Here is a 14815-nt window from a genome sequence, read left to right on the forward strand (position 1 = left end):
ATTCTTCTCCTCTCATGGTCTCTTTTTTCCTCTCCCTTTTTTTAGTCCCTGGTCCCTCGCTTATGGTTTCATCTTAAGATTTTATTAGGCGCTATATATTCTTGAAAACAAGGAACTGGATGGATCTTGTTAAAGGGTTTTGTGATCATATTTTACCATAAAATGAAGAGATGGGGACTTTGATGTTGTGTTGTATGTGCTTCACAAGTATAATAATAGAAATACGTTTAAAACACAATTAAAAAATTGATCGTTGGATCAAATATGGAAAATATGGAATTTTTTTGCATGTTTACTATTGGCAGAAAACAGACAAAATGGACCAACAATGCATCATAGAAACGTTTTTTTTTCTTTAATCAAGTCTTACTCATCTCTGAGATTGGACAATTTAACACAGAAAATTATGCACTTCACCTTCAAAGAATCTTTCAGCTTGTTATTTGGATGCAAATATCAAAAACGGGATATGATTACTCCGAGCTATATTGAGAAGCAAAGAGTCAAACTATAAAGCATACACGCAGAACCGAGAGCTTTTAAAAGGAAACCACAGACCATAATGGCGTCCTATAGCTGTGTCATCATTAACTTCAATAATGAGTCCCGTCCATACGAGCCGTTCAGACCCTCTACTGTTACCAGAGCTTGCTTTTGTTCATTAGCTCGATCGTGACCGCCTTCATGAGTATATATATCTGGAAGAAGCTAATGAGATTTTTCTCATCAAACCTTCATCTGTTCGGCTTAACAATCACCGGTAATGCAGTCTTCTCCTGTCATCTCTCCTGATCGTCAGAGCTAGCGGGTCATTTCTATAATGCATACTCCAACGTTTAAAAAATTCATATCTGTGTGTTGTAATGTGTCTTTATTATAAAGTGAGATAAATTGTATATTTAATCTTAATTTAACACAGTGGGAAGATACATGATGAACACAAAAGCACGGCATATAGTAAGCAGAAGAAACGAGATGACCGCTTTTCCAACTCTAAAAACCTGCTCTTCTTTTCTCTGTTAGTCTCCGTAAAGGTGAAATTGGCAGAAATTGCTGTGCTGGACTTTTATATATTCACGATTTCCCAAACGTCGACTGCTTTTAGGGGTGCATATATACAAGGTATTTTCTGCCTCATATCACCCATCAGTTTAATAATCTTTACCTGGAGATCTGAAGATCGAGACTTCGTGTCTCTCCTTTCTGTCATATTATGATAAACGCTGACGCTGTGTGCATTAGTGATTAAAAGTAGGTTTGTTCTCAATTCCTTGAAATGGTTGTTTTATATTTATTTTATCATTCATCAAGTGTGTAAATTATTTTAAGTCAAGTAACTGGGAGATGAGTGAACTAAAGAGGTGAGGAATTGATGCATATTGTCTATCCAAATACTGAAGGTCTGGTGATGTTGTTGTGCTGAGAGGGGTCATGTCATGGCTAAACAGGATTTTACTTTCACTTTTTTTGCAATGCGACATGTTTTTGCATTCCTAAAGGAAATAACAGCCCTCGCACTGCGGCACAAGAATGTTTTTATGAAACTTTTATTTAGGATTTCATGTCCTGCGTTAATGAAATGTGGCCAGCATCACTGTTGTTATGACAACCAGCACAGTCTTGTTTTTTAGGAACAACGTGATGCAGGTGATTGTAGATGATTTAAATGAAAGATAGGAAACAAGATATTTTTGCGTGATGATGATTTTGTCGGAAAACATGCTTCGTGTCTATTAGAAGAAAACCTTGCCATCATCTTTCTGACAGTGTTTTTTTTTTCAATCCTTTCAAGCTGAAGTTTATCCCGTTTCTCATCTCCCCCGGATTGCTAGTTTCTTCTAAAGTTCGAGTGTATTATCACCTGGCTTACTCTTCCTTCGTTTATATTATTGATCCCCGTTTTCCCTTTCTCAGCAATTTCTGTAATCGAGCAGATCCGACACCATCTTTCTGCCGTTGCCTTCATATGACAGCGTCGAGCAGTCGCAGTCTATTAGTGAATATGAATTATTAATCCGGTATTGCGAGAGGGGAAGAGGATATGCGCATGCAAAATCCATATTAATTATGATCTATTGTGTCGGCCTATCACGGCGGAGAGACAGAATAGATCAGACAGCTTCGCTATAACAAGAGCACTCTGAAGTTGTGTCTTCAAATGAAACGACGTCGAGCGTTGACATAATGCTTACTAGACACAAAGGAATAACATAATGAGCTTCAGTGGTATGGAGAATTATATAGCTGCTCTATCGCCAATTCTGTATGAAATGTAAATACAACTATGTAAAGTAACCCGCAATTTTATGTTTTTCCCATGAAATCGAATTTAGCACACCGTTGTAAAATAAGGAGACCGTTTTGCACTGATTTTTATGTACTTGCGTAGTTACTGATTTCATTTATTTAATATTACGTAGCTATTAAAATGCTACGTAATATTGTTTTCATGACTTTAGTTTACAGTCTGTACACATATGATGTACTGTTTTTTATTATTAACTATGCTGATTTAAATAAAATGATATAAAATTGCACATATCATTTAATTATATAGATATTTCCTCTTATCTATTCAAAAGATACACAAGTTGTAAATGGTTTTATATTAGATTTATAATACATATGTATATATGTATGTCTGTTGTCATGACAACCACGTGTTGTTTTTTGGCATCTTTTACGAGGATCAACGCACCATTTGATTTTAGTACTTATATGGTGATTTATTTATTTTTTAACAATTTTTTATTTTATCTATATAAAAGATACAAATTTACATTAGATTCATGTATTAAAATGAATCAATTATTCAATGTAAATATTTTATAAAATTTATGTATATACATTTTATATTAATATTCCTTTTTTATATTATACATATATATATATATATATATAAAAATATAAATATATATATATTATATATATATTTATATTTTTATAATTTTTTATCACAATAGTGATTGCATCTTAAAAAATAGCAGGAAAAAGGTTGATGAGAATTATTGAAAAAAACAGTATTTGAGGTCCTTATCCCAGATTTATGATCACAGACTTTTGGGGTCATTTTCATCTGTCACAATGATGAAGACAATCACTTTTTTTCCTCTGTTTATATTTATTTCTGTTTAGAAGAAAGCACTGAGATACAAATGAGACCATTATTGTTATTTCCTCTCCTTTGTACCGTAGCTTTAATTGTTAGTCTGTTGATCCAGCAGTTCCAGTCAGACGGGTTGAGGCGACATTGAGCTCTGTGAAGATTGAGGTCTGGCAGTCTGACCTTGGAGTGAAAGCTTGCCTGTCTTACCTTCTCTGTCTGGACTGGCAGCTGTTTTTCTGACTTGCGTGAGAAGGTCTACTTGACATGTACCAGCAACTGTACAGAGATTTCTCCTCACCTCACTCTCTCTCTTTCTCTTTCTCTGTCTCTCTTATGGTTTCTCTCACCTCAAATGTCCTGTGTCACTTGCATGAATAATGAAGATTGGTTACAGCCACATTCTTGCTTGGGCGAGACAACAGTTCTGCTCATCTGCTTTCTTTTTCCTTTTTGAAACCAACAAACTTTAAATTCTACTTCTCTTTTTGTTAAACCGCTGATTCTGGTGTTAAGAGATAAAGCGTCTACAAGCGCAGAGATGTTGTGGATGGTTCTCACTGCATGTTTACTGCGTCACCTTAGTTGACAAGCGAACAGAATTCTCTCTTCCCTCAGATGAGTGTGGGGAAAGTCTGCTATAGCGCTTCGAGAAAAGTGCGAAAATAACAAAGAGGGTGACAGGAGCTTTAAAAATACAGCGGCGTACCTTTAAGAAAGCTCTCTGACAGAATCGCCGCACATTTAACTTTTCTTTGCATGACCTTGTGAAGTTTTAGTTGTTACAAAAAAAAGTTCCCTCATTTGGTTATAAACCTGTACGACTGCCTCTCTTATAGAATGACTGAGTGCTCTGTACGTACAATGAGAGTGAATGGGGACTGGAGATGTCGAACTTCAAATAAGGACAAAGACTTGATATTTTAAAAGGCCAGTCACACCAGGGATGAGAACAATAACTATAAAGAAAAAAAATTAAAAATAATTTTTAATTTTAGAGAATAGAATAGTAAATATGGTTGAGATCGCTTCTAGAGCAATTTTTTCCCAAACTTTGATCAACAAAACATTGACAGCCAATTAAAATGCATTTAAAATTTAAAGCGCGTATACATTTGCAGTGCAAGTAAAAATAATATTTGTTAGCGTGGATGCTAATATTGGTATCTTTACAGTTACTGTCTTTGGTGTGGAAAGGCCTTTAACTTCCAAAATTACAATATATATTTAAGTCATTTTTTATTTGTATTTTTTTCCACGTACAAGGGTTCCTGCTTCATTCTTCATTTTCGTTCGCACTCTTGTATTACGAGTTAAAGCCCGAGGCCGACCACCTCAGCGCTGATGTTATTGACAATATGATATTTTTGAACATTTGGATTGCTCCATTTCTCCTTTAATTCTCATCCGGCAGGTGCATTTATGGGGTTATTGTTTCTAGGACAGCACGATCCCCTCCCCTTAAACTGCATAAATGCACCTTTTTATTCCACAATGACCTTTGATATGATTGATGTTGGCCATTCATGTTTCAACCAAATTAGTTATTTGCTTTCGATAAGAAACGACAAGGTCCCAGCCAGATCTGAACCCCAGCTGCCACTTAAGTGTAATACATTGTTGACTTCCTTAGAACAACACTTTGTTTTTTAATACTGAGAGTTGATGTTGGTCTGAGAGACGCTGATTCTTATACACAGTCGCTAGAAAATCGTATACTCTTAAAAATGTCATTGGATTCATGTAGGACAGGAAAATCATAAGATAAAGCAACAAGTTTATTAAGTTTTAAGTGCTTAAAGTGAAGTTTGTTGGGTGTAAAGCTCTACTTCAGTTTGTTTGCAGATGCCACTTGGTTCAATATTTTGCAATGATGCCACAAGTGAAGAGCAGACATTTTAAGTTTCATCAGTCTGTCTGCACAAGCATGTCACTGTTTTCAATGTCTTTCCTCTGATGCACAAATATGAGATGCCACTTGAAAGGTTGACGTCTGTTTTTGCTTTAAAAGTTTAATGTGCTTTTAGTTTCTATGAATTTAAACATTCATTTGATGTGAGATGACATCTTCACTGTTGGTTTTGTAAGTAGGCAATCTTTGGAGGTGTGGCTTTGGCTCATGAATAATAATGACATAAGTTGATGTTTCATCTAAACTGATTTCCTAAAAGGAGGTTGGGACAGTTGGTGAACGCTTGCCATAGTTTGCTATTACTATGTAGGATTACTATTATATGTGGTGTGGAAATGTCATTAATCTATGAATCTACTCAATAGTTTTGACTCAATTAAATTTTTCAATGATCTTAACTTTGATGGAAATGCTTATACACGGTTCCAGTTGTGTCATACAGATTTGACTGAACAATAATAATATCCAAGCTTTTGACTGGCACACTTTATGGCGTTTGCAACCCAAATCGTTTCATTTTTTTGATCTTTTTTTTCCCAGATAGCTTGCAAATCTCCACGGCGAAAGAGAGAAACGAAACGAGAATGCTGATATAGAATTAGTACTTTTTACAGCCACACAATGAATTATGGAATATATGATGAGCAAGCCAGACGTCTGGTGGAAAAGAGAGCAGATGCACATCTCATCTCAATCTCTCTTTATCTAAGGGTCTCTCCCCGCCTACCTTTTTGAACAAGAACGCACACAGAGGCCGGTCAAATATGAAGTAATCAGGTTAGATGTGAAAGCCTTACACACACAGATAGTTTATGAAGTGTGTGTGTTTTAGACAAGTGCAGGAGTGTTTCGCTCCAGTTTTGTTGCAGGAAAGAGAATATATGATTAAAACTAGACTTAAATAATACATAAGGTACTCTCTTTCACTTATATAAGATGTCACACTTCCACAAACACACTTGTCTGAGAGGAATATGTTTTTCTGTTTTTATTTATTGTGACACCAACAAATCTCGTTCCCTTAAACAAATGTTTTCTTTTCTATTGTGTTGGACATTAAATGTGAATGATTTAAAATGACTTTCGAATGGTTAACATTCAAGTGAGCGATTCATGAGCACATCAAAATAGGATTGTCAAAAATATTAGCATCTCACATTTTGTTTTTCAACAACCTATGAATTCCTGCCTTTTGGATAAATCTCCAAATAAACAACCAAAGGCATCAAGCTGCATAAAGAGCAGCGCACATTCCTCCCTCACAAAGATCCATTGTAATGGCAGATCATTTCGCCACTGGATGCCCGGCGGCATTATAATATTCATGAACGAATGGCGTGTTAATGTTTGCGTTCCAAATAATTAGCATTTCTCATATCCCCTCGGAGAAGATTGTCTCGCATGTCGTCTTATTAACACGTACGACTCCTCTCGTCGCTTAAGAGTCGGACACAACTGTTCACAGATTTTTCAGTGGCGTAAATAACCTTCAGAGGACACAGACGATTTCGACCGTCCTTTGTGTTCTCCGTTCTGAGCCGTGTTGATCCGGGAGGCGTCGTGGGGCGAGATTACGGCCTGCCGTCTCAGACTCAACCCGCGGCTTCTTTATTCGGCCTCTGAATGGGACGTTTGTCAGACAGTAAAGACGCAGGGCTTAATCTCGCCAAGACGCGAGCTGGAGATGAGACTGGAAATGTGAGTTGCACAAGGTCAATGCTGGAATGTTGCACTTCAGAGAGAGAGGATGGGAAAAGGAGAAAATCAAAATAATATTATTATATTATGTCTGTAATACAGATTCTCACACATGCATACGCATATTTTTTCCAATTGAAATTTTTTCTGTAAAGAGGCATGTAAACAGTTGGGCTTAATTATTTATTTTCTCTAATAATTGTAGTTTTTTTCACTGCTCGAGTGTTTCCCTAAACATTGTGTAGTCATGTCTGCAGATGAGTTCATTTATCATGTAGACTTCACCACTGTACAAACCCATTAAACGGTTAGTGTTAAAGGGCAGTCTGACCTCTCTTAATGACATCCCAGCGCTCCACACGTGCTCGATGTTTTAATCCGGTCGTCCACACCACGGGTGAAAAGCAGCTTTATGAAAAGAAGTTCTTATTGAAAATCTCTCAGGTTTTTGAGTTGAGGTCAATTCTGTAATAAGACAGATGGTGTATTTTAAAGAAAACAACTATTAGTCAGATAGCGCAGAATTAAATTGTTTTCACAAGATCCAATTAAAAGTAAAAAAATGTAAATGTACATACTGTAAATTATATGTTTACTCAATGTGAGTAGAATTGCAATACATAAACAACAACAAATGGGGTCAAAGGAATAGTTCACCTTCAAAATGATTTCATTTACTCACCCTGTTGTCATTTTAAACCTGTGTGAATTTCTTTCTTCTGCAGACACAAATGATATTGGTAACAGAAAAACGTTGGTCCCCATTGACTTCTATGGACAACATCCAAAACCAATCCAAGTCAATGGGGCCCCACGGTTTTCTGTAACCCACAAGTTTTCTGCTGAAGCAAGTCATAAGGTTTGAAATGACCGAATTTTCATTTTGAAGGTGAATTGTTCCGTCAAGTATAAACTAGAATATTTAATAGCCTACTAAAGTCTAAAGCAGAATTGAACCAGCAGGCACAGAACTTTATCCCCTGTAGTACATTCTCTTTGACTCTTAAAGGTGTCATATGGCACGAACGCGTGTTTTTCTGTTTCTCTGATGTGTTATAAGTTGCCCATGCATGTATTAGACACGTACAATTCCTAAAATCAATGTGTCAAAACAAGATGCATTTTATCTAAACGCGAATGCTCACCCAGACCTGTCTGATACACCATACCTCACAAATCTACGTCAGTTGGTGGTATGATTTGACTAAGACCGCTCAAATGTATAAGCAGGTCAGGAGGGCATACCTATAAGTGCAATTGCTTTGGAACTTGATGGTCCAAATAGGGTCAGAGGCGTTACATTTACGTCACATGCTTGCATTATTTGACCAATCGCTACGCACTGGTAATCTGGCCAATCATAGCACACCTCGCTTTTCAGAGCGATGAGCTTTGTAAAAAATCTGCGTGTTTCAGAGATGTGGGGCAAAGAGGAGATACAAACATGCACGGAATGTGGAAAATACAGGGTTTTTTTAACCTTAAATCGTAATACACATTGCATTATATCTAAAAAAAACGATAATACTCATTTGAGCCGTATCATATGACCCCTTTAAAGGAAAATAAGGGTCTGTGTAACACATTGAGATGGTTTATCATTTCAGAAATGTGCTAATGCCTTTATAGACCTGAGAGAGAACACAAGGCATTGTGTTAAATGTCAGATAACGTGAAGGGCTGTATAGGAATAATGTTATGGTTTGTTCTGTTCATGCTGAGATATACAGTACACGATGTATGTGTGGGCACAAATAAATGACATGGTAAACAGACTGTAAGAGCATGTAAATACTGTGTTGCTGGTTATAAACCTTAAGTTTTTATACAAAAATGTGCATGGTTATCGATTAGAAAGAAAGATATGTTTTGTGCAAAAGCACGTGTGGTCATAGGGGAAACCCATGGGATCAAATGTGAAGAACATATGAAATTCATGTGGTTTTTCTGTGAGAGTTATATCAATATATTGAACATCATCTAAAGTATTTTCAACAATTATATATTGTATAAATCGTCTTGCCATAACGTTTGCGTGGGTCAAGAATAACATACAGAATATTTATGTCTGTTTTACTCTTTTGATGTGCGTGTATGGTGAAAACTAAAGTGCATTTATCATCCATTCACCTCCATGTTATTCCAAACCTGTGTGATTTTCTTTCTTCTGCCGAACGCAAAAGAAGATATTTTGAAGAATGTTGGTAACCAAAGAACACTGGACCTCATTGACTTCCAGACATTTCTTGAAATATCTTTTGTGCTCCACAGAAATTTTAGTTTTGGAATGATATGTGGATGATTGCATTATAACAGAATGTTTTATTTTTGGGTGAAACATCCCTTTCACTGTATTAAATAAATCTGTTTGCAGTATAGCCATTTGGATCTGGATTGTATAAATCTGATCAGAATTCATACAATTGTTCATACTGTACATAATGTTTATATTCAAATGCTGTCAACATATTGATATTAAACGTTTTACTGTCCATCCAAATGCAGGAGTGCAATACTAATGTTTATTGTAAATCTAATGACATCACGTTGTATTGTCTAACATTTGCTTTTATCTTACTAGTGTATTATATCAGGGCAGAACTACATACACACACACACACACACATTCTCAAAACAAGAGACAATAGCACACAAACAGGTCGGGTTCTGAGCAGAATGTGATTTGTACAGTAGAAAATCATTAGGTACCGTTGACCTTTGAGGCTCTTAGAAGACATGAGACCACACTGAGACCAAACCAGATTGAGTTTTTTTAATTTGATCAAAAACGTTTCTGTAGCGTTTCGTACAGCAATGAGATACTCACTATATTATAAAACACAGTATTGAGTTATTGTTTTAGAATTTTGTGTTAAAACTGATTAATATAAAAATAAGTGTTTGTTAAAACGCAGCAGCTGTAGAAAGTGTGCGTGGATGTGTGCGTGTGTTTGTAAGACCTCCCCTCAGCATCGCCCTGTGATTTATCCGCTTTTCATTACGCCTTTGCCTGTAGATACAATTGTTTAATAATGAAGAAATATATTTTCCCTCCGGTCTCGCATTCATTTGGTTTACAATCCAAGTGCATTATGGGAATGCTGCGTTGGTGGGCGAGGGAGACGGCAGAGATTATGACACAAAGACATGCCCTGAAGAACGTATTGAATTAGTTAAATGGGAGACGGGGAGATATTTATGTTCGTCGTGCCCCGCTGAAATACAGCCACACGAAAATTGCAATGAGAAACAAGTATGTCTGTGTGTGTTTTGGAGGGGACAATCTCTGTCACTCTTCAACATATCACATCACACCGTGCTTTTCCCAGGAAAATAAAATAAATCTGTCGGTTGTCATGGAAATCGATGGCCATTTTTCTTTGGCTCCCAGCGTTGAACAGAGCTGAGTCCAGGGGGAAGGCTGCAGGAATGAGATGTGGGCCGGGTGACATGGGCCGATGACAGCGGGTAGCCGCTGCTATTGATCTGCAATCCGTCTTGCCAGCCCACTTTTGAAAAAGCTCTAAATTGTTGCACAACACGTATCTTATTTTTTATTTTCCCCTGCCTTTCAATTCGCCCGGCTGACAGCTTTTGTGACGCATGCACAATTTGTGTTACGTTTGGATATCAATAACCACCCTAAAATGTCCCTTGTGTTATTTTGAGAGCTTGTGTTTTTTCTGTCTGAAAATTATGCGCAGCTAAATTCTACAAAACTCGGTGGTTGAAGTCTATTTCATCATACCTGGTTCATCTCTGGCTTTCATTTATGCTATAGTGAATAGATTCACCAGCTTTAGTTTGCCAGGTTAACACCTGTGCGGCATGAATTTTCACTTTCACATCGGTTGACATCGCGGAGGTTCAGATTCTCTGCAGAATAGTTTTTTTATTGCCGGTTTGTGGTAAGATTGTACAAAAATGTAATGAAAAAATGAAATGTTTTGTACTTAGGAGACTAATGTTGGACATTTGTCAGCTGTGTTGTCGAGTGTGACTGGTGTTAGTTTGGATGTTTGACACTTCTTTTGTTTTTTTTGATTGATAGTTTCTCTGTGATTGAACAAAATGTGAGGTTGTCATGATTTACTTTTTTAGATTCGACACTGCACCACCCTTCCAAAACTATCCTCGCATCGCAAGGCAATAAGTTACTGAACATGTCAACATCAACCGCAGAAATGTAAACTGCCAAACAATGTAAACAATGCAGCCATTAATTATTCATGCCCCAGTGCATGCTGGGTAACGGGGTCATGGATCTGAAGCATTTTTAGGTTTAGTATCTAATAATATAAAGCCGCATTGAGATGCATCACTTGAGTTCATGCACATTGTACATTGTAGGAATATTAAGTAAACTGTGAGATGTTTGCAGGTGTGCAGGGATTTCCCGTGTTTCATTAAACATGTATGCGTGATATAATAAAGGCAGATGTAGGTCACATCCCAGTAAGCTCATGCTGTGTTCATACTTTAATGGTGTGCTGATGTTCTACTTATTTCTGCTCTTTGACCTTCATTCCGGCAGCCTTTGCTTTGCTCATTTAGACTAAAACTGCAACCAGCCACTGTTTTAATTGATCTACTAGCATAAAAAATCTTGTTCTCAAATACTTGTTTGCTTATACTGTATTTCTTAAATTGAGGTACATTTAAGAAGCAAAATTACTTTTAAGTCTTTTTATACCCCTTGTTTGAATGCTTGATTCTGATTGGCCAGTCGCAACATTCGCAGGTTCGTTATTCCCAGATAACAACCTCTCAAAACTAATAACACACGGTAACTTGGATATGCAGCTGGCAGGTTTTTAACAAATTAATTTTTTACTAAATTAAATTTCACTTTTAATAACATAAATGACATTTACAAATGATTAAACCAAATAGCCTGTTCGTGACATCTGAACGTCGTTTCCAACCTTAAACGTTTTTTCCTAGATGATGGTCTGCATTCGGTAAAAATCAGCTAACAAAATATTTCAAGTTCACATTTCACGTCCAGTTTATTTCTAATGTGGCAAGTCGCCATGTAATAAGCGGGATAATGTACAAGCAGCCGGCTGTTATCGTGAAATAAGCCCGATCGGTGTGATCCTCCGCTTTGCGTTGGGTCCTTATCACACTGTTGGGGCTTATTTCTGCAATAACAGCCGGCTAACTGTACATTATCCCTTACGTGTTTTTGTGAAAGACAATTTCAGAATGAAGTGATTTAATAAATAAAACAAGAAACATATTTGCCGTAGCTTAAATACAAATAGTTTTTATATATAAAGTATTTTGCTTCTCGAAAACGGGAAAAATATAAATACCTTTACTTTACTCTGTACAGTATTTTAAAGCAAAAAAATGCATTACTAAGGGTTTTAAACAGACCTTCTGCTCTACAAGACCTCTATAATAACATGTAAATCAAAAATCCGTTCTCGTGTAGAGGCGGTCTTCTCGTTTAACGGGCTTTTCCAGGATTCCACAGCTCTTTCAGTCTCTCAGATCCTCAGGCATTATTGTCTATATTCCCCTTCTGGCATGTTTTTTGTGTAGCAGGATGTGAAATCGGAGGAGTTAATGCAGTGTTTTCTGGCTCCTCTCTTCTGCTGGAGTCTTATGAGGGAATCCATAATCTCGTAAAACATGCCAGTGTATGATATTTTAAATGGAAGGATCTAAATCTCACTTTCTTTTCAAATTGCATAGAGCGTAGAGAGACCTCATCTTGTCATGACAAAGAAGGCAGAACCTTTGCGTCACATGCAACACGTGCTGAAATAGTGCTACAACATATCACATCCACTTTGCTGCAAAACAAGCCTTTTTTCTGTTGTAATGAGATTCACAAAATCTAGTGCTATTTGCCTGTCAACATCTCGCTATTAGGTGGCAAACAAGAGTTAAAACTAAGTAAAAAGTTGTTTGTGTGCATTTTTGTACCAGTCATGGCAGTCGTAGCTGATGAAGTCAAAGAGACGAACATTATAATTGGTCGTATATCCAGATGCACAGTGCAGTCGACAGTTTTATAGGAGTTTTAAAGTCGACTTAGGTTTCTGGATTGCTGTGGTGGATTGATGCTGTGCCAGTAGAGTACGCTAGAACACCATGACCTGTGAACTTATATACCAAACTTTGAGAACTGTTCTTGTTTTGTAAATTAATTGCGAACTCCGTATTATATATTGTGTCAAATCATGAGTTTGTTATATCCTAATAGTAAGTTCAATTTAACTCTTGGAGCCCATCAAACCCATGACCACTAACACAATACTTTGCGAATTAAGCTAGAGACCACTTTGCCAGATGTGAACACTGGTCCACAAGCGGTTTGTTTCGTTTCGTTTCGTTTCATTTTTTTTTTTTTTTAATCTTACATTTATAATTAAATCTTAAAGATAATTGTTGAACGTTCTGATTTGGATATAATTGGCCTGTTGCTTGTATTCTGTTTGAATGTCTTTGCAGTGTTAAAAACTGAAAGAGGAAGTTTTGTTGGACCAGCTTTATTTGTTTTACAAAGTGGTCTATAGAAAGACTACCTTGCATACATCTTTTAGTGATTACGGTGCTAAAACAATTAGACCGCATGATTCACAGACATGAGTGGCATTTTGAATGGGATACGCGTGTTAAATATTTTGTCAATTTATTAGCGTAATGTTCACTTTAAGCGTCCGCAGCTATAACAATGCAAAAGCCAGTCTTCCAAAGCGAAGATTTGTCTGTAGGTCACAATCCTCTGAACTGCGACTCCTCTGGGATGGCCGCTGGTTATCTTAGGAGGGAAATGATATTTTTCACAGTATTCTCATGGGTGTGTTTTGTGCCCCTCCACTAGCGGAATAATGAAGCAATGAGATGAACCGCAGCCCAGTGAATCGTCTCTCTCTCTCTGTGGACGTGTGAAACTAGGAGTTGAAGGCCTGGAACGTTTGGTCTTTTTCTCCTGGTGAAGCTACACAAGCGTATATATTACAACTCTATATTTTCTAATAATGTGTGAGACAGAATTCGTATGGGAAAGGCTTACCCCTGCCTAAAGGAACATTTTATTGCTCAAATGTTGCTCTTTCACAGCTCGGGAGTCTAGTTTTGTTCTCAGTTTCTGATGCAAGTGGAATGAGGCCACATTTGCCACTAAGTTATTTTAATTCTAACTCTTTGGGTAGAAGGGCTTTCCTTAAACTGGATTTATGCTCTAGAAGCGGACCTACGTCATAGCCTACGTATTGGTTTTCATTTATACTTCTACGTCGTTGTCTGTGTCGACAGGCAATGACCACTAGACGTCAATCTCCTCTCGTGTGTTGCTGAAGGAGAACCAGCTCTCTTGAGAAGCATTAGCAGTTATAGCAGCTAGTAAACATTGACACTTGTTGCAGATTTGAGATGTTTAATGCATAAGCACAAATATTTTACTTGGATAATTCATTTGGAAATGTGTTTGAGGTATTTTGACCTGAGGGAGGTGTTCAAAAAGACCAATCCCAGCGCTTGCGGTCCGCATTGAGTTGACGCGTTGTCACATTTTTGGAGAGGTGCGTGTCAGGCTGTGAGTATAAATAAAGCTTTAAGTCTTGGGACAGACGAATGTCTTAATTTTGCATAAACTGTCGTCACCCAAACACAAATAATAGAATCGCGCGTTGAATATTAAAATGCAATAAGCATCAAAAGATGACAGATTGTTAAAGTGATCATCAGAAATTCGTTTCATTTTTAAAGTGTTGTGAAGTGCTCTAAATATCATTAAGAGTTAATGGGCAGGTTCTTAATGGATAAATTTTATATCCCAAACGACGGGATTGACTGAGTAAAGAGGTCCTTTCGAATGCTGAAATGCGTTAACTAGGCCTGAATATCAAAAAACTATTTATACAGTATGAGATGTTAAATTAGTGAACCCTCCCACCAACTTCTAAGTCTACTTGACCACAATGAAATGTTTCCTCTTACGGAAAAAATAGTAGATAGAGTCATTTTAAAGCAAATACTTACATTTCTTATAATACACGATAATAAGGTTCATTTTTTTATCTGTATATTTCCCATCTTTACTGTCCATCGTCCCTGTAATGCGGAATATACGCAAGTACCCGCAG

At 37.0% G+C, this 14815-nt stretch overlaps 1 protein-coding gene across 2 annotated transcripts in view; it reads left to right on the forward strand.

The window, feature by feature from the left end:
- The window catches only part of khdrbs3 (KH domain containing, RNA binding, signal transduction associated 3), a 78076-nt gene that overhangs the window by 27034 nt on the left and 36227 nt on the right, over positions 1 to 14815 (forward strand). The window lies entirely within an intron of this gene.

Source organism: Triplophysa dalaica, chromosome 25, assembly GCF_015846415.1.
Source record: "Triplophysa dalaica isolate WHDGS20190420 chromosome 25, ASM1584641v1, whole genome shotgun sequence".
NCBI classification, from domain to species: domain Eukaryota; kingdom Metazoa; phylum Chordata; class Actinopteri; order Cypriniformes; family Nemacheilidae; genus Triplophysa; species Triplophysa dalaica.